The sequence below is a fragment of the Ammospiza nelsoni genome, chromosome 8 (genome assembly GCF_027579445.1).
Source record: "Ammospiza nelsoni isolate bAmmNel1 chromosome 8, bAmmNel1.pri, whole genome shotgun sequence".
Lineage (NCBI taxonomy): Eukaryota > Metazoa > Chordata > Aves > Passeriformes > Passerellidae > Ammospiza > Ammospiza nelsoni.
This window is the reverse complement of record NC_080640.1, coordinates 10,284,404-10,302,895: the sequence shown is the minus strand read 5'-3', so window position 1 is coordinate 10,302,895 and position 18,492 is coordinate 10,284,404. Positions and strand designations below refer to the sequence as shown.

General features: G+C 38.1%; 1 protein-coding gene across 2 annotated transcripts in view; it reads left to right on the top strand.

Moving 5' to 3' along the window:
- ADD3 (adducin 3) overlaps nt 1–18,492 on the top strand; it is a 91,978-nt gene that overhangs the window by 32,883 nt on the left and 40,603 nt on the right. For both annotated transcript variants that reach the window (XM_059477629.1, XM_059477627.1), the window contains exon 2: nt 234–279. The gene's annotated coding sequence lies outside the window, so the exon portion shown is untranslated. The remainder of the gene's footprint in view (nt 1–233; nt 280–18,492) is intronic.

Sequence of the window (18,492 nt, the reverse complement as noted above, 5' to 3'; positions counted from 1 at the left end):
TAGTCTGGATTTTGTAAGTTGTAACCTGAGATTTCCAGCTAGGCACTCTTAAATGAGACTTCCCTTTGAGATTTTGTTGTATGAAAAATGCATTATGTGATAACAAACTAAAATTTAATTCAGTGAAAAATTCTGAAAAGGGGTTCAAGATGCTAAATATACAGTATACAGTATATTCCAGTTATGTTGAGAAGCCTACCACAAGTCAGTCATGTCTTTTTTCTGTTTTCCAGGTCAACTGTATTACTGGAGAGGAGGAGAGCTGTGGAAAAACTCAAGGTACCTAAAACATTTTACTGCCTGAATTCTTGCTGTGTTCTAGCGTAACAATATTAAGGGGGAAGAGGGAACTGAATCAGTGAACTGCCACTTTTAAAATGTTTTCATTAAAAACCACAGACAAAAACCCCCATCACAATAATCTCATTAATGTTGTGCAAAGTACTTTGTGGGATGAAGTTTTACCTTAGCTTTGGTGTGTGTACAAGAGTCTGAACAAAGCTGCATAATACTTGCTGTAAATACATAATAGAACTGCACAGTCATAAGGGTATTGAGGTGTCCTGCAAGTTCCAGTCCCACTGAGGTGGATATTCCCTTTTTGTACAGTGGGGTACAGGCACCAGCTGATGATAAATATCATCAAAGATGAATGAGTATGGTGATTGCAGCTTTGACTTTCTTCAGGGCAATTAGCAGACTTAGCCAACAGCAGTTAACTGCTCCTAAAGATGTACAGCTAAATATGTACAGCTCTAAAGATGCAAAAGGAGTGGTATGAAGATGGCAGAACCCGACAGCAGCCTGGATTCTACAAGCTCAACTTGGGATTCTTTTATACATTTTTTAGACACTTATGTTAATATCTTACAAGTGTATCTGTGGTATAGATAACATATATTGTGTTGTAGTCTTTATAATAATAGGCAGCAAGCACTCTTGCAGTGGAATATTTTAGGGATTTGAGTGCCTAATCTCTTATCTGAAGTATTTTTTTGTCTAGCGCTCTTTTATCTAGCTCCCCAGGTCTTTATTAAAATAAGACAGGGTTATAACTTGCATTTTCATGTCTGTTATGTAACTAAAAGACTATATTAAAATAATCCTGTTGCTAGCACTTGGATAGGGTTCTTTTGAAAGATTTTTCTTAGTTGGAGAAAGTTTTTCTCCTTTCTTTGCTGTGAAGTATTATCTGTGAGATGTTACATGTACCTTGCAAATGGAATGCTATGAGGCAGAAGCAAGAAAGAAGTCAAAATATTATCACTTCATAAAAATGGAAAGACAATGGCTTTTGGTAATAAAAGCTGATTTTATACTTCTGTGCACTTCAAACTGAGAGGAGCTGAGCTGCCTTCTTCCACTAAGAGTGCACCAACTTGTTACTTGTGAGTAGTGATGTAGTGACCTCTGGTCCTGTCTGTCCTGTGGATGCTAAGTGTGTGTTGTTTGTAGCTGTGTTGGTTGCTTGTGCCACACATGCAAAAGCAGTTTGCTACAGATGAGAATAGAGTTTATATGGAATTAATTTCTCAAATTTCTACTATAAATACAGCTTTCAGAGATGAGTTACATTGAGTCTTTGTGATTGATGGAAAAAATAATGGACATTTTCTTTTTGTTTGAAGAGTGTGAGAATTTAAAAGAAAGGGCAGTGCAACTTATGGTCCTGGTAAAAACAAAATGTGTTCAGTTCTTAACCTGCTGGTGGTAGTTATGCTTACATTGCACATGCTACAAAAGTACTCATGTCTGTTATTTAGACAGAATTGAAAATGCAGGAGAGCAAAACCTGTCTGCTGTCCAAGAGCAAAAACAACAGTGTTGTTGTCACAGATGTGTTCATCAATAATACCCTTCATTTCAAGAAACTGGATAATGTCTTGGTCCTTTCACTTTTGCTTTAAGATGATTCAGATCATTGGTTCCACCTTGAAACTGAGGCCTTCTGTGATGCTTGGGGTATTTAAAATACAAAATGTTTTCCTGGGATCTTGGGAGAGTGCTAGACATGGAGCCCCAGTGTGGCTGCATTCCCTGCAGTCTTGGACTGGCTTCTGCAGGCTCCTGGTAAGATGAGAAGCTGGCAAAAGGCATAAAAAGGAATTAATGTGTAGCTGGAAAAAAGATACAAGGGACTCTTAAACATTTTATCTGGCGTCTCCAGTGCTGAAGGAGAGGTTTCTATCTCTTTGCTCATTTTAGACAAGGGATTTTACTCTTGACGGTTTTTTGCCCCACACTGTGCAGAACCTGTCAAATCCTTTTCCTGACACTTTCTCCCCCATCAGTCCCTCAAAAAGACTTCAAAAGAGATTTTACCCAATTGCAAAAGGAACCAGGCATGGCCTTTCTAACTCACCCTGCATTTGAAGCATTGATAAGTAACATGTGGCTGGCTCCAAACTGCTGACTTTCCCAGCCATTTAAAAAAACACAGAGTATGGTTTTAAAACAAACTACAGGATTGTTCTCCCTTCTTTGCAATTGCCTTTGTGTAATGTGCCCCAAGAGGTTTGATTCTTTTCTGTCTGAAGCAGTGAGAATTCACTACTGTCTTTCTGATTAACACATATTGAAAAGAAATGTCAAATTTTAAAAACTTTTCCATATGGGATGTGTTTCTTTATTCATAATCTGTGTCACGCTCTTTAAGTTGTAACTTTCTTTTATTTAATGCCTTTGGATCATCACTATTTCGAGGTGCCCTAGCAGAAAGAAAAATATTATTTTTAGAACTTGATATTGAGTAAGAGGAGCCTGGAATAAAAATCTACTGTCTTGCATAATTGTTTAAAGCTGCTATGGAGTTTGCCAAAGGTAGAGACTGACAGTTCTTTTCCATAAAATGTGGTTGGGGCTTCATGTTTAAAGACAGGGTATGCCTGAGGACAGCCCTGATCCTTTTAATAAGAGTTAAGCTCGTTTGAAAGGCGAGGCTGAAGATGAAGAAGAATGTAACCTGGGGAGTTTTGAGCTTATTCAATAACTCCAATCTGATGCATCTCATTATAATGATGGGATAATGTGGTAAAACAATGGCCTTTTTATTTCCTGCTCTAAGGAACAATCTAAATGTAAACTATACAAAAATACAGTAAGATGCAAGACTAAAGGGAATCTGTCTTCCAGTCTATCACCTGAATTGATTTTTCTTTTAAAAATAATAATAAAACCCCAAGCCCTTCCTGAAATACAGACAGTGTAGCTGTATTACCCATAACCATTTCACTTGGTCAAATAAGCTTCAACATTGTCTCTTACCTGTTGGGAAAGCCGCACTCTCTCCATGGTTTGTGTGAGGAGAGCTCAGATCCTGAACTATTGAAACGTTCAAAGGGTTTGTTGGGGCTGTTTTTGAAAACATCTCACAGAACTCTTAAGATTCAGCAAGTGGTAAAGTTGATATTTCTTTTTTAAGGTCTCTCTCTCTCTCTTGGATATGAAGCATATTTCCAAGCTGCAGGTGGCATTACTCATTTAGACTGTTAAAATCCCCTTGCACATAGGACTGAGGAAGAGGTCAAGGTAGGGCAGAGCAGGACAGTTGCCAAAGTATTTTTGCATGTTACCAGCGTGGAGTTGACTAAATCTTTTGTCTGTGCCCTGCTGAAGTGTCAGCCTTTAGTGTCCCATTCCTGCCACCTGCACACACCCTGTTTTCCAGCTCTGCTGAAGGTCATGTTCCTAACTAGGCTGCTGTGGTGTTGATGGTTTTGAGCCCCTGGGCTTTCTAATCCTTGAGAGAGGTTAGATGTGTCTGTGGGACTATTTTAAGCATGCTCTTGAGTGCTTTCCTCCCACCCTGCCCAGCATCTTTCAACATTCCCTCTCCATTCTCCAAACAGCCCTCACCCTTCCAGCCCATCAGGGAGGAATTGAGATGAACATTGCCTCAAAATCCCTTCAGGCATGATGCTTCCTAGGGTCAAGCAAGGGAAAGTGTTTAATAAGTGTTTACTCCTGAATGTATTCATGCAGATGTGGAAAGATTGTGTTCTCCATCTTCTGTCTCAGCTACCAGCCCTGATGGAACAGTATTTAATCATCCCGAAAGTCTGGGGTCCTCTGGTTAAATGTAAATTTATTGGCCTCTCTGAGCCCCATTGTCAGTGAACTTCCTGATTTTGGTCAGTTTTTTAATTGGTGCTGTTTAAGTTGCCCAGATGTGGCTCTTCAAATGTCAGTGACTATAGATAATCCTGTCTGCATGAATGATGAAACAGAATATGTGACACAAGTATATTTCTGCCTTAAATGCCTGTTTCCAGTAAAAAGAAGTTGTCTTGCAGTCTGATAACAAAGACAAAATTAAACACAAATTTGGGCTTATGCACATTTCATACAATTATGTAATCTGATGCTTTTTTTCTCCAGAGAATCAATTTAAAGCTTTTTTTATTCCTAGTGTGAGAAGTTTCAATGCATAGAAGTCTGAGTCTTTGCTTTTATCTCATTAAATATTTGTAGTTGCAGACAGTAATATTTGTTCATGCTGTTTCTGCAATCTGTGTTTTTCTTGTTCAGATTGAAAGGTAACCACATTAATTGTGAAGAGGATTTACATTTAAAGTCCTGCATTGGTTGGACTTTTCTTTCCTGTTGAGATGAAGAAACTCTCTGGAACTCAGTTCCTGTTTACTTGGCTGTCTCAACCTTGTCCTGTATGGATGTGACAATGGTGTTTTATCTCCTCCACTTCTCCAGCTTTCCCTGCTGCTGGTAGTGCTCATGCTGAACTGACCTGTTCACTGTGACCAGTTCACCAAAGCACTGGAGCTCTGCCCAGATACTCATAACAAATGAAATAAAATATGGGATATATATTGTGCAAGTTAAAGTAATCAAAGAGAATTAAAAAAAAAAATAAAGGAGATCATGTTCAACATTTCTGTAGTTGTTGCCTTTCTCCTGAAAAAACACTTGCTTTGTGTGTAACTCCTGTTGCTTTTAGTACATATGTGAAAGAGCTATGGGGTTGTTGGTTGTGTTTTTAATCATTATTTTAAAAGCACGATAATTTTCAGCATAGATTGTTGTTACAAAACAGAACCTGATTTTCTGTAACCTCAGCACCAAGTGATGATTGTCTTGTCTCAAAAGAGCCAAACCTAAAGTTTCTTCTGGCATAAGCAGACTAAATTTTAGCACTTGTACTGCTTCTCTCACTGTAATGGAAAGCTGGTGTAGCTTAGAAGTTGAGGATGAGGAAGATTAATAAATAAAACAGGAAGACATCACCCTAGGATACTTCCACAATTGCTCCTCTTGGATGATCCAAAGCAGTAAGGAAGGCTTATCCAAATTCCTGCAGCCTTTTAAATGCGAATTGGGTGCTTGAAGCAAAGATCCCATTTCCTCCTCGGGCATGCTGCTAATCCCTGAGTTTGTGCAGAATTTCTGTAGCTGTTACTTCTGCTGAGGATTTAGGAAAAAGACATTCAGGCTTTCCAAGACAGCACAGCTTTCGAAGGCTTTATTTCACTTTTGTTAAAATACTGAATTGTTGGTGCTGCTTTTTTTTCCCCTTTTGTCTTTTGCTTTTTGTTCCCCTTGAGTGCCTGGAACATGTTGAAGAGTGTTGGATTGCTCTTTGCCATTTTCCCTTTCCGAGGTCCCTTTCATGGAAACAGTTTGCTGGCAGCAGATAAGTGTCTGTATCTCATTCCCAGTCAAATTCCTCAGTCCATGTGATAAAGAGTTCCATGGGAGGCAGGAGGAGGAAGAGGACAGCATTCATGTGAAGTCTGATTTCAGAAGGGGCAGAGGAGCTTGGTGGGCACCTCCAGAGGAATTGTAGGGAGTTGCTGGGCATGGGAGAGAAGCATTGGAGCTCTGGTGAGCACCACACACAAACATTTCCAGCTGACACAAGAAGGCTGTTAAAAGTTAGTGATACAGATTGTTTTATCACATCCTGTTAATTATAAATTAATGAAGAACAGCTCTGCAAAGAGGAGCTGATGTAACTCTTCAGTTGCTTGTGACATGGTGATCAGATTTTCAGCTCTTTCTCTATGATGATGGAATTAAAGCTGGAGATGCTATTCAAAGTTGCAGACTGGTATATTTTAAGTGATCAGGCTTATAACTACAGGAGAACAGATCTACCTTAAAATTAAATATTGTTTCCAAAAGATAAACTAATTCTATTTTGCTAGCATTACAGCTATTAATGAAATGCCTTTAATTGTGTCTCTCTACATCTACCACATTGTACGTAATTTTTTTTTAATTGCTCCTTGGCGTAAGAATAAATCTGTTCCTGATGACTTAAAACTGCTGAATCTTTGTAAAGCATAAAAAACCCAAATATGGCTAGATGGGTATTAGCTCACCATTGTGTGTTTACTGTGGAGATTGTTGGATTTTATCAGGTCTGGCTTTATTAATCAGCTGTGTAGAGTGAATGAGGAATATGTGTTTTAAAGCTGGATTTTTTTTTTCTAAAGTAGTTATAAACCTTGAAACTCTCCCACTCAGTACCAATTTAACTTCAGCAGTAGCCTGTGGGTTTGTGATTTTCCCCCTTCACTTAATGAGCTGTATTCAGAGATTATAATGTCCTTAGCAAATGTTGATATTTAGAAAGTCAGTTTTTTGCTTCCCCTCTGCTAATCTGGATTTGTATAACTTCCTGACAGTTCAGTTGCAGTAACATGAAGTTTTTCTCTGCCTGCTAATGACCAATGACTCTTCATGGAGAAGAGTCTATTAAAAGTGGAAGTTCAAGTTTAAGGCTTGGTTTTTTTGTATGTCAGGTTAAAACAAACTCAGTCAAGTTCTTTGCAGCTGATGCTCCTTTAATTCTGCCGCTCCTGCAGAGCTTAGGCTGCTAACTGAGACTTGCCAACACTCAAGTCTCTGCTGGTTATCAGGGTGGAGTGCTAGGAGCTGTGATTTGTGGTGTGTCATTTAGGCTGAGGGGAGTCTTGGTTGAAGGGGAATGGGGTAAAAAAAATCTCTAACAAAGCATGAAAGTCTGATTCTTTTATGCTCCACATTCAGGAACAGTTATTGCCCAGTGTCTACACCTTAACATAGAAATAAGGAGGGTTTCATGTCAAGAAGTTCAGTTTGAAGCTTATCTACACCATTAATTGGAGTAACCTATAATTATCTTAATTCTAAATTCAATTTTATCTTGTTTTTTGGACTAACAGTAGTGCAGCTACACAAATTGGTGAGTGAGTTGCTGAATGAAATGTGAAATATGTTTATTCTCCATGGAAATGGAGCACTTACACTTCACATAGACTGTTACTTTAGATTGAGTTAATTCTTCTAATAAACTGAAGCAGTCAATCCCTCAAATATTGCAATTAAACAATGATAAAACAAATTCATCTGCATTCTGTTTGCAGTGTTTGTGTATGTGTTCTTAAAAATTTTTTTGAAAAATTGTAACACACAATACAAACAGGGTTACACTACATTGAACATCGCCTTGATGTTTGGGGCAGCAACCTGCTACCATGAAGGTATGGAAGGAAGCAATTTTGTGTTTCCAAAGCATGTGGGTACAATTCTGAAGCTTGTTGAAGGCAATGACTTCAGAAAGCACCAGTGTTGCTCTCAGTACGTTTGTGTCTGGGATAGCAGAGCTGTTCTTCCCTGGCTCCCAGAATTGTGTGTGTCTGATTCAAGTTCAGGGGTCTGAGCAGTGCAATTTCCCTGCCAGCCTCCTGCCTTTGCTAGTCATAAAAATGAACATGCTTGTTATAAGGAGGTTAAAGTCTGCAGGTAGTAAAGTGGCTTTTAAAAGAATGAATGAGAAGTTGGATAAAATATATACCCATCTACTGAAGACTTCAAACTTTTTGTTGTTGCTACTTTTTATTTTTAAGAGGCAAGGAGGGGTTTATAGCAGGGTTTAGGAATCTCTAAGCAACAAGGAACCATCTTTAAAGTTGAAGTTTTTGCTGAAGAAAATAGAAGGGGGAAAAAGACTCTCTCACAAATTAAATTTTAAAGTATAACAAGTCTGGCCAAAAGATATTCTGAGAAACAATTTGCTAAAGATACCAGAGCCAGCAATAAATCCTTTAAATTGAATCACTTCAAGTACATCAGGAATGAACATCCTGCCAGACAGACTGGAGAGCTGATAGATGACTGAAGAATAGAAGAAATACATGGTGAACATAGGGCACAGTAAAAAAGCGAAATGGTTTTTATCCAAGATTTTTTCCTGACAGATTTTAGGGCAGAAACTTCACTTTGCAGGTCATATTTTGAGAATTGGTTTCAAATTGAAATGTTTGTTTAAAAGATTTTTAGAACATAGAAAAACAATGTGTCAAATTGCCAGGAGTAGATACCATTTACCCAAGAGAGCTTACAGTAACCACCAGTGACAACACTGATCTGGCAACTGTGATCTGTTGCTTAAAATGGCTGTGAGATCAGAGCAGGAAGATAGACAAACACAATTTCAATGTATTAAAAGCATTCCAGGAATAGCCAGGGTACCACAGACCTGCAGGTCTGTACAGGCAAGTTGGTGTGTTTCATTAGGAACAAAGACCACAAAATTGGTAAACACATGGGCAAATGCGTGGGCAAGAACTTATCTCAGGATTTGAGGGAAGTGCTCATGTGCATTTCAGACAGATGGCCTTTAACCTCAGGGTGGGACATGCAGTTATTTAGGTCTTGTTTTCCTCCTCTTCAGCTTGCAGAGTCGAAGTTGCTGTTGGTGTGAAATGCAAAAAAAAACCCCAATCATTTGCTCTGTAATTGTATAACTTTTTGAAAAATGTACTTGCTTAACAGCCAGGAACAGAATACTATACCATAATGCAACTTTGTGATAAATTAGATGGATCTCAATAAATAACTGGATTATATGAAACAGTGGACTGAAATTAACTGTGCTGCCTCAAGGACACTTAATGACACATATGTAATAAAAATCTTTGACTGCTGATGTACGTTAATTTAGATGTGAATGTTTGTTTAATATTGGTCAGGTTCTGACCACAAGATGTAGGTGAAGCTTACTTTGTGGTATGTGTGGCATTGTCTGTAAGCAGACTCCTATGAAATCTGCCAAGTCTGAATTTTCTCCTGTCTTTGTATGTGATTGATGCACATCACACTGAATGTTTCTGACTCTTTCTTACAATACTGATAACACACATTTCTTGGTAAGAAGATAAAAAATAAATAAGGTAAAGTGTCATATTGGCATCATACCAGGCTTTAGGAAAAAAATATTTTTTGGACTAAAAGCAGCTTCAAGCTTTTTTACGGCTAGAGCTCTTTAAGGTACTTAAAGATGGTGAAATAGCTTTAAAGTGAAACAGATTTACTAGAGCAGCCCTCTTCAGCATCTGTCAGCTTCATACCAGGTTTGTACCAAAGAATTACAAAATGACCGAAGGTTACCAGAAAGATAAAGTTACTTCCATGGAAATTTTTTCTTTCACCAAATCTCTCCTTTAGGCTTTGGGAGTATACACTGTAGATAAAATTATGCTATTCTCTTTGAAGCATAAAACATGAAGTTTGCATCATTGCTATTTTGCACATTGTGTCATATGGAAGAAAGCATATGTTTGTAGGTGGGTACTGATAAGCTTCTATGATTTAGAAAAGTATTCAAAAATCTTCTCATCTTCACCATAACTTAGTGTTGCATGTTTGTCATGCATCATGCCAATTCAGCCCTGGCTCATCTAACTGTCATGTAAGGAGGAGAGCATAAATCAGCTTTTACAAAATACATTTCAGTGCAGTGCATTCAATACATTTCACTGCAATAAACTCCTTATTGCCATGAATACAGCAAGGTGCTTGTAGAGGGCTGATGGATGCGAGGGGTTTGTTGTTGCCTTTGCTCCACTTTCAACATGAACCATTAAAGGATTTCTACTATATAGGAGTGCTTTGTTTATTTACATGTCACGCTAACACTGAGATGTAGCAACTGTATTATCACACTGATGTCAAGAAGTGTGAGTTGTGCTGTGCAATTGCTAACTTTTTGGCTCATTTTTCTTTCTTTGAGATGCACATTAGCTTCAAGCACTTACTGAGAATGAGAGATAAAGCTTTGTTATTACTTTAAAAATCATTTATGGAACTTGTTAAATACTATTTCCTATTAAGCTTTTTTGCTTTTTAGTAGTCTTCACAGGTGAACATTTTTGTAATCCATAATTTTTATTATTATTTTTCCAAAAATTTTGTTTTGATTGCAAACCAAATAAAATGTATCTGCTAGCTTTCCTCTGTTCCTCTTTCCTTCACTTTTCCTTCTGTTCTATTCCCTACATGTTGAGATTTTATTCCTTCTTATTTTTTTGAGGAATTGGTAATATATTTTTACTTAATGATTGCTATATTGGCAGCTCTTGCACTTGGTATTCTGAAACCTTGTTTGTTCCTGGTCACAGTTTCTCACAGCATATTTTAGTCTACACTCACACTGGTGCCAGATCTTGGGATGTGATTGGCACTGAGTTTCTCCTTTTATGCTGTGTTGTATCTCACTGCTGAGAATTAGTCTGTAATATGTGGTATTGACTTGGGCAATGTAAAAAAAGACCTCTGGTCGTGAGGTGAATAGAAAAGCATATTACCTGTTGTGCACGTTAATTGCAAGAATTTAATGAATTGGTTCTATATCTGCCACTTGGATTTTTTCCCCCTGGGCTAATAAAATAGTTAGGTGATCTCTTACATTACTGATAACACACATTCATTCTGCCTTGCCTGTAGCTTGTCAGTGTTTCAGAGCAGCACGTGCCTTGCGTAACTCGAGATCTCTGCAATATCAGTGCCTGCTTGTGGATTGTGTGCCTCTGTTGGAACTGCTCTAAGTCTATGGCGCAGCCAATGAAGTCCAGATAATTACTCACTTCATGCCAGAGAGAGCTTAGTTAGACAGTGAATTCAAGTGCTATGTAATTATCTGAAGTTAGGCAGAAAGAATTGCACTCTAGGACCTAATGGTTTCACAAATACACATGCTGAACATGAAGATGTTAAATTTCAGTACTCAGTAGATAATATAGATGATAATGAAAACTGTTACTTTAGGCCTTAGGAATTTTTCTTTCGAACTGGGAACTTTTAGACATTGAGCAACTTTGTTCCTGATTCACATCTCAGAGAGAGAACTTTAGTCATCCCAAGTGACTCACAAATTATTTAACTGTGAAGTATGAACTTCTCTTGCAAGTTCAGATGGTGCTATTTATCCTTGACTATTATGTGATGTAAGCATTTCTAGGCACAATCAAACAACTTCCACATTTCAATAATTATACCAGCAAATGTGATATGTGTTCATATTCAGCCTCAGTAAAACAATTTGCATGTATTACAGCTGGACATGAAAATTAGGGACTTTCTAAACCCCTTTTACATTCTTTTGGTGTGAAATATTTTGCTGTGTATCAATTCTGAGAGGTGTGCACAGCTAAACCTCACTACTACTCATCTGTAAGTCTGGTTTGGGACATAAGTGGTATGTGGGCTTAGAACCCTCTCTGCATCTGAATTTTAGCCTTGGTGACTAAAATTTATCTCCAGCTTGAAGCATCATGCCTAAATTTAAATGGTAAATCCTTACAAGCCAAAGAATTGTGGTTTATTTCTGGGACAGATATTTCATACTTTTAAAGAGTACATAGATCTTGGATTGGTTTGCTTCACAAGAGAGAATTTTGCTCTGAAGAAGTAGGAAACAGAAGAGACTAGTCAGTGAAGAGTTTTGTTTAGTTAGCCAGTTGGCATATGTGCACTTGCAAGATTCACTTGAATGATTTCTATTTGTAGTGCTCAGCTGAGGTCTACTGATGCAGTGAAACTTACTGTTATCACTTTCAGCATCTATCAGTATTTTCACAGCCTTCTATCAAAATATTGCTGAAAACTGAGCCTGAGAAACAAATTTGAAATCAATAACTAACACCCATTCTAGTTACTGTGGCTGGGGGAGGAGGAATTTTTAAGCTACATAATTTTTTAAGGCATCTGCAGCTCTATCACCATTCCTTTCTTTACTGAGATATCTTCCATTTTGAGGTAAGTTTAAAAAACCCTTTAATCCTTCTGGGATTTTTAAAGACTTCCCCATATTCTGCTGTTTAAAAATACTTTTGTCTTGTATTGTCCAATAATTTGAATAAGTAGGAATTTAAGAAATAAAATTATTTGCATTGCTGAACTTCATGTGAAAAGAACTAATGGTCTTGGGAAGGTGGCCTATGTACCTTGGAGGTCTTGGCATTGCTTAGTGTGATGTGATTGACTGATCACCTCCAGAAACTTTCTGTGCATCTTTCTAAACCTAAGCCAGGTTTGCTGTGGCAGACAATAAACAACATAGGAATCATCCCCCCATGGATTTGCCCAATGTTGAGTAGCTAAAAATGAAATTATGGGAAGAATGATGAGTGCTGTTCTTGCTTTCCAGCAGCAGTGGAAATGTTCATGCAGCAATATAGTGAGATTCCATGAAGTCTAAATTGTGCTATGCTTCTGATTTAAAAATGTACTGCTTCTGTTTAGCCTTTATTGAGTCATTGGTTCCAAGAGAGAAAAAAGGGATGGTATTTTAAGCTGTTTGTACAAATTTATATCTTCCAGTCAACCACAGAGTTTGGATTTACTTTCCTTGAGAAGCTGTAAATTACTGAAAGTTCTCTGCTTTTCTATTTTCCAAATTTTAACACTGCATGTTTGTATCATGGTTTTGGAGATTATACCAAGCTTCCAGAAGCATTGCTCTAAACTTTAGAGATCCTTTCTTGAAAAGGTAATGTTTAAATATTTCATCAATCTTGTTAGCTAGAAGGATATTTTTCTACCATTTGTTTTATCACTGTATGAACATTTCACAGTTTTATTTCTGCTGAATGTTTTTCTTTCCACACATTGGGGCACAAGCGTGTAGTTTTAGCAGACTCAGTTTATTCAGCAAAACACACAAGCTGGTATTTCACTGCTTTTTTGTGAAGGGAATAGCCCTGTGATAGTTACTTCTTACCATAGGCACTGGTCTTGAAAATGGTCAAGTGAAAATACTTTCTTATTAGTGTCATTCTTTTGAATACCTGTACAGTTTTGAGAGAATAGATTGCTCCATCCTATGACTTGCTGCTACCAAAAATCAAAGGAGCCATTTTTTACTGGTGGTGTTGAAGCTGAAGAAAAAATGCCAGTAATACATATTAGAAGTGTTCTGCTGTTTGTGGCTTTATGCAGCAAAAAGGAATCAATTTGTAATTTTTATATGAGGACTGGCTTAGATTAATGGAGGAAAAAAATACATGTTGTTTTGAGTTTTTAAATTATTAAAAATATTAGAGGAAAAAATGAGCTGTTCATGTAAACTAGTGAGTTTGAGTGGGCAGAAATTTCCAGGGCTGTAACAGGGTGAAGTTTGTTGATGGTACCAATAGCATCCCCTTTTTATATACTCTGTGCCTTTCCTGAAATCCCAAGGGTGGCATGAGGAGATTTCATTCACAGGAAAGACTCTAAAGGACTGAATTCTACCTTAAGTTCTGGGGCCTCAGGGCTGCAAGCATTGGTGGGATTACTTACTAATCAGTCTTACTCTAGAATGGATGGAGCCAAGTCTCTATTGCAACTTTGCTGGGAAAGCATGATCCCAAGTGACAGTAACAGCTTTTGTGAAGTGCCCCCAGATGTACCTGTCTGACATCAGCCAGCATAAAAACACCTTGGCAGAGCTGACACAGACGTGCAGGTTTCTGAGCTCATCCCACCTTGTCTCTGCCAGTGATGGTTGTGCCCTGCAGGCTGAGCCTGGCTTTGCTGGCCTCCCTCTGCCCCAGATAACTTTATCCCCATAGCACAGATACTCAGTCTGGATTTCATTTCTTCCCCTGCAGCTCCGTGCGCATTCCTGGCGTGTTACCGGCAGCCCACATCTCCGAAAGGGCCGTATCAGCTTTCAGTGGCCCAAGCTCAGAGGGGAAACAGCCCAGTTCCTCCGTGCACAAACAGCTGGGCAGTTGTGGATGGAATTAATTGCTGATATGCACTGGGCTGTGTTTTTCTTCTCTTGTCATTTCCTTTGCAGCTGTGAAAGGCAAGGTTTTAAGGCTTTGAAAACAGAGCAGACCTTTTCAGTGGGAGTAATGTAAGAGTACTGAAATATATGTGTAGATTAGGATTTGCATAAGAAGTAAAATCTCTCCTAAGGTGTAGCAACCAGCACTGTTGACATCAGTATTCAAATTTCAGGTGCACCTTGTGAAATTAATTTCTAACTTTGGATTTCCAGCTTGAGGAAAAAATCTGGCTGAGGAGATTTGGATTCTGAAAGCAGTAATCATTGCTTTCTGAGCATAGGAGTCTGAAGTTGAGCGTTGAAAGCAATCTTTTATGAAAATTGTTGTCTTCCATGCATACTCTTAGAGCTAATTTATAAAATGTACTGATGCTGCTTTAGCCAAATGTGAAAGAGTCAAGTTGCTGAAAGCCATGTTCCAGCCCAGCAGTTATGGGAAATTTATCACGGGGTTGGAAAATACATATGTTATCAACAGGGCTGCATGTCTGCCTCGAGGCTTCACCCAGCCCATAACAATCCAAAAACAAACCACCCATCACAAATGAAAAAATGCTGTCAAAAGTAGGTTCTAAGCCCTAATGCTGTCAGAAGCTGCAGCATGCTGGGCTTAGTTGTAAAATCAGTGGAAAAATGTGTGGTACCTGTTGTTGAAGATAATATTTTGTGAGCTTCCAGTATGAAAGTATAACAGTTATTTTTCCCCTTGTTTATTAAACTGTTTTAAATGCACTTTTGTTTTATGGAATTGTTACACCTCCCCCGCTAGTAGGCTTATGCTGCCATGCAGTTTACTCAGGGGAAGATCTCTAAGCTCTTTTGCCAAAATAATTACAACTCTTGTAAGTATTTTACTAGTACACAGTATTTGCATACCATATATTTATAGATAGTCTCATACCTGGAATGAATTGTTTAAACAAATGCTTGAAAAAGATTTTGTTGTTTTAAGACCCTGGTCTTAATAACTAAATAAATGAAGTTGTACAAATATGCTGAAAATGTCCCCATCAGCTTGGGTTGTGTAACTCCTTGTATCTTAAGATGAGTATTTCAAAGGTCCCACTGAAACCAGGGCCATTATTTGTGGTAAATACTGTGCAGAGTGAGGAAGGGTTGACAGACCAAGATCTTAAATAAATAAATAAATAGAAATTGCACAACTCTTGAAAGGAGCCAAACTTTCAGTCTCAGCACCCACATCAGCCAAACTCTTGCAGAGACTGCTGCAGAGAGCTGTGGGATTGTACTTCCAGCAAATACAGAGGAGTGCATCCTTACATCCTAGTTTTTCAGCCTTCCATGCAAGGGATTTCCGCTGTGACCTTTTCTGTTGTGGCGAAGAGCACGCAAGGGGACAGCAACCCAAGTCTGGCTCACATGGTATGCAGGAAGTTCAGCTGTAGTAATTTGATTGTAAATCTGAGCCTGAGAGTCAGTAACTCAAATCATGGCTGTTACTTCAAAGAACGAAGGTTGCCTCCTTGAAGGGCTTTTAGTTTTTATAGCTATACAAAAGTTAACTATTACATAAGTTGTATGTTGTACATATCCATATATATGTTCATATCTTATTATAAATACACATGTATCATAGGCACCCTGTTCCATATCTGTCATGCTAAGTACTTTTTTGGCAGGTAGTAGATGTTATGGAAACAATTAAAATTCCTGTGCAACACTGGATTACTTATTTGTTTGGAAGAGTGGGTGGTGTTTTAGGGAGGGGAAAAAGGCAGATCTCTGCTTCAAAACCAAAGAGTAAAAGCATTCTGGAGTGGTTTTGCCAGAAGGTCTTTTTGTCAATTTGTGTTTGGACAGAAAGGTCTGAGTATCAATAATAGAGTTATGGGGTTTGCACTCTGGTGTATGTTGTTAGTAAATATTTAAGGAATTATAGAGCTACAGTTGTTTTTGTGGCCAGTAACCAACTGGTGATCCTTTCAAAGCAATAAACAGTGTATGAGAACAGTGTTCTTAATTACCCCGGCATGTAAGAAGTTGTTAAAGGTTAGAGACTGGTTGTTCTCTGCTCTGCATTCACTTTAATCTAGTGCCTGTCTGACTGTGAGATTAAGAGTGGCAAAAAAAATTCAGCCAGTTTTAAGGAGCTCACAGAGGAGCTGGGCAATTTAATTCATCTGACAGTGAGTATCTCGATCCAGACTGTCTGCACTGTGTTTTCCTGTGGGTTACGTGACAGGTTGGTGGCGTGATTTGCTTTGCAAACCTGTAAATGAGTTCATGTTTGTGAATCTTTCAGCTGTGGTTTCTTTCTCCACCCTTTTCTCATGAATAAACTTGAAAAATATTTAGGACAAGATTTCTCTGGACTCGCCAGGTCTGATGGTATCTTTTTCAACTGTGGTCTTTGTATATATGTACTTCTAAAACAATTGGGAGGTGTGGTGCAGTGTGCTTCCTTGGAGGGAGGCACTGTTAGTAGAGATTACTGATCTATGAGAAGAGTCAGCTACAGAAAATGCTGAAACTAACACTGCCTGGGAGGAGTCTGTGGCTTTGGTTTTTAACTCCCTTTGAGTTTTGCCAGTAACTTGGAGCAGGGAAATGTTTGGTCAGCTGTGGTGTAACACTGAAAAGATTCTTGTCCTGACAACTACATTTATCAATATAGTAATAAGTGCAGTGTCTTAAACAACCACCTGACCTACTACATGAAGAAATTGTATGCAGTCAATAAATATTTCAGATGGTTCTGTGTGTGACTGACAAGCCATAGTTGACTAATGAAATACAGGATTTGGCAGTGCTAAAGCTCGAGACATCGTTGAGTGAACTTTGTGTAAGAGTGGGTTCATTCAATAAAAAATAAAAGGAGCATTTAAAGAGCCTTTTATTCCTGTCATAAAGATGCTTTGTGCTATTGCAGTTGTGTGTTTGACAGAATGGATGGGGATGGATGCTGCAGATAGTTGTCTTGTAATTTGAGTGTCTCCTATTTGACACCAGCATGATTTTTATCTTCAGTGTTGTGACATGACTGGTGAGTTACAGTTTCTCTGTTTGAATGGAGTTTCCTACTGTAGTTAGTATCATGTATCCATAAATCAGTCTGTTAGCATTGGTCATTCTGTATATTATGGGATGGATTGGGTTTGTTGGTTTTTTGTTTTGGTTTTTTTTTTTTAGGAAATGAGATCTGATTTTGCTTCTGCTTAAGCCAAGGAGAACACCAGACTCAGTAGGACTGGCCTCAGAGTTTTGAGTGTTTATAGGCAGCTAAAGTGAACACAGCCACATGGGGCACAGGGCTGATTGCACTGTGCTGCAGTACCATGGGTCCCTGTACCTTTGAGGTTTTAAGTCTGTGAAATAAAATGAATCACTTATATTTTGGTTTGTGGTTGAGTTTGGTTTGGAGTTGTTTTTTTAATTGCTGTTGGTTTGGAGGTTTTTTATAGGTAGGTAATCTGGATATGTTTGAACACATGGCTCTCTAAAACAGCTCATTACTGGTCACAGGGTTACAGCAATTGTAAAGAGATGTAGTTCCCCATCTCTCTTTACTGTATCAAAGTAGTTCAGCTTCTGTGAGTATGTGTGCTAATGAGTTTTTATCATGTGTGTGAGTAGTAGCAGACTAGATATTCTCCCATATTAGTCATTGCAGTGTGATAGATAATAGAGAAGTCTGTTCTCATTTAAAGCTATAGCAGAGTGCATGAGGAAGCCTTCATTATTGTATGCTGCAATTGTATTGGATTTCTTAAATTACATCAGATTCTTTCATTACACCAGAATCAGAGAGATTCTTATGGTAAAGGCATGACCAACTAGTTTTAAGTAGTCTATTAAATTCAGTTTTCTAGTATCCAAAAGCATACATGCACCCTGGTCAAAGAAAAAAAAACAAGAGCTAAGTACCCAAGTATTTTAAAATATATAAACTGGGGAGAAAGGATGAACAAAAAGCTTCTAACTTTCAGTAGATTAATCATGCTTTCAACATCTGGAACGAAGGTTTTTCTTAAGCATAGTTTTGAGATACACAATATTAATCCCAAAGCTTTGTGAGGGCGAGCAGAGCTTAGCCTAGGAGGCAGATACTAAGTTCTGGCATTAGTTTTTTTGCATTGTTTCCACATTCTGGCACTCCACTCCATTTCCTCGCCTCACTGAGCACTGAAAGGGACATAAATTGACATAACTAGATTTTTGTGACTGGGGCAAGGGAAGCAGCCTGAAAGATAAACTTTAACCTGTCATCCTGTCAACAAATTTGCATTGTTAGAAAAGTAAGAATTTATATACTGTGGAGTCAAGAATAGTATGTAGGGACAATGCATTAAGAAAGTCCATATCTGAAGTTAATTTATTTCAGCCTAAAAATAGAATTTAAACATCCCACTGTCTGATTTGTTTTTCCATTAAAAAATCTACGTTTCCCTTTTTCTGTCATAAAAAAAGCTTTGAGTACT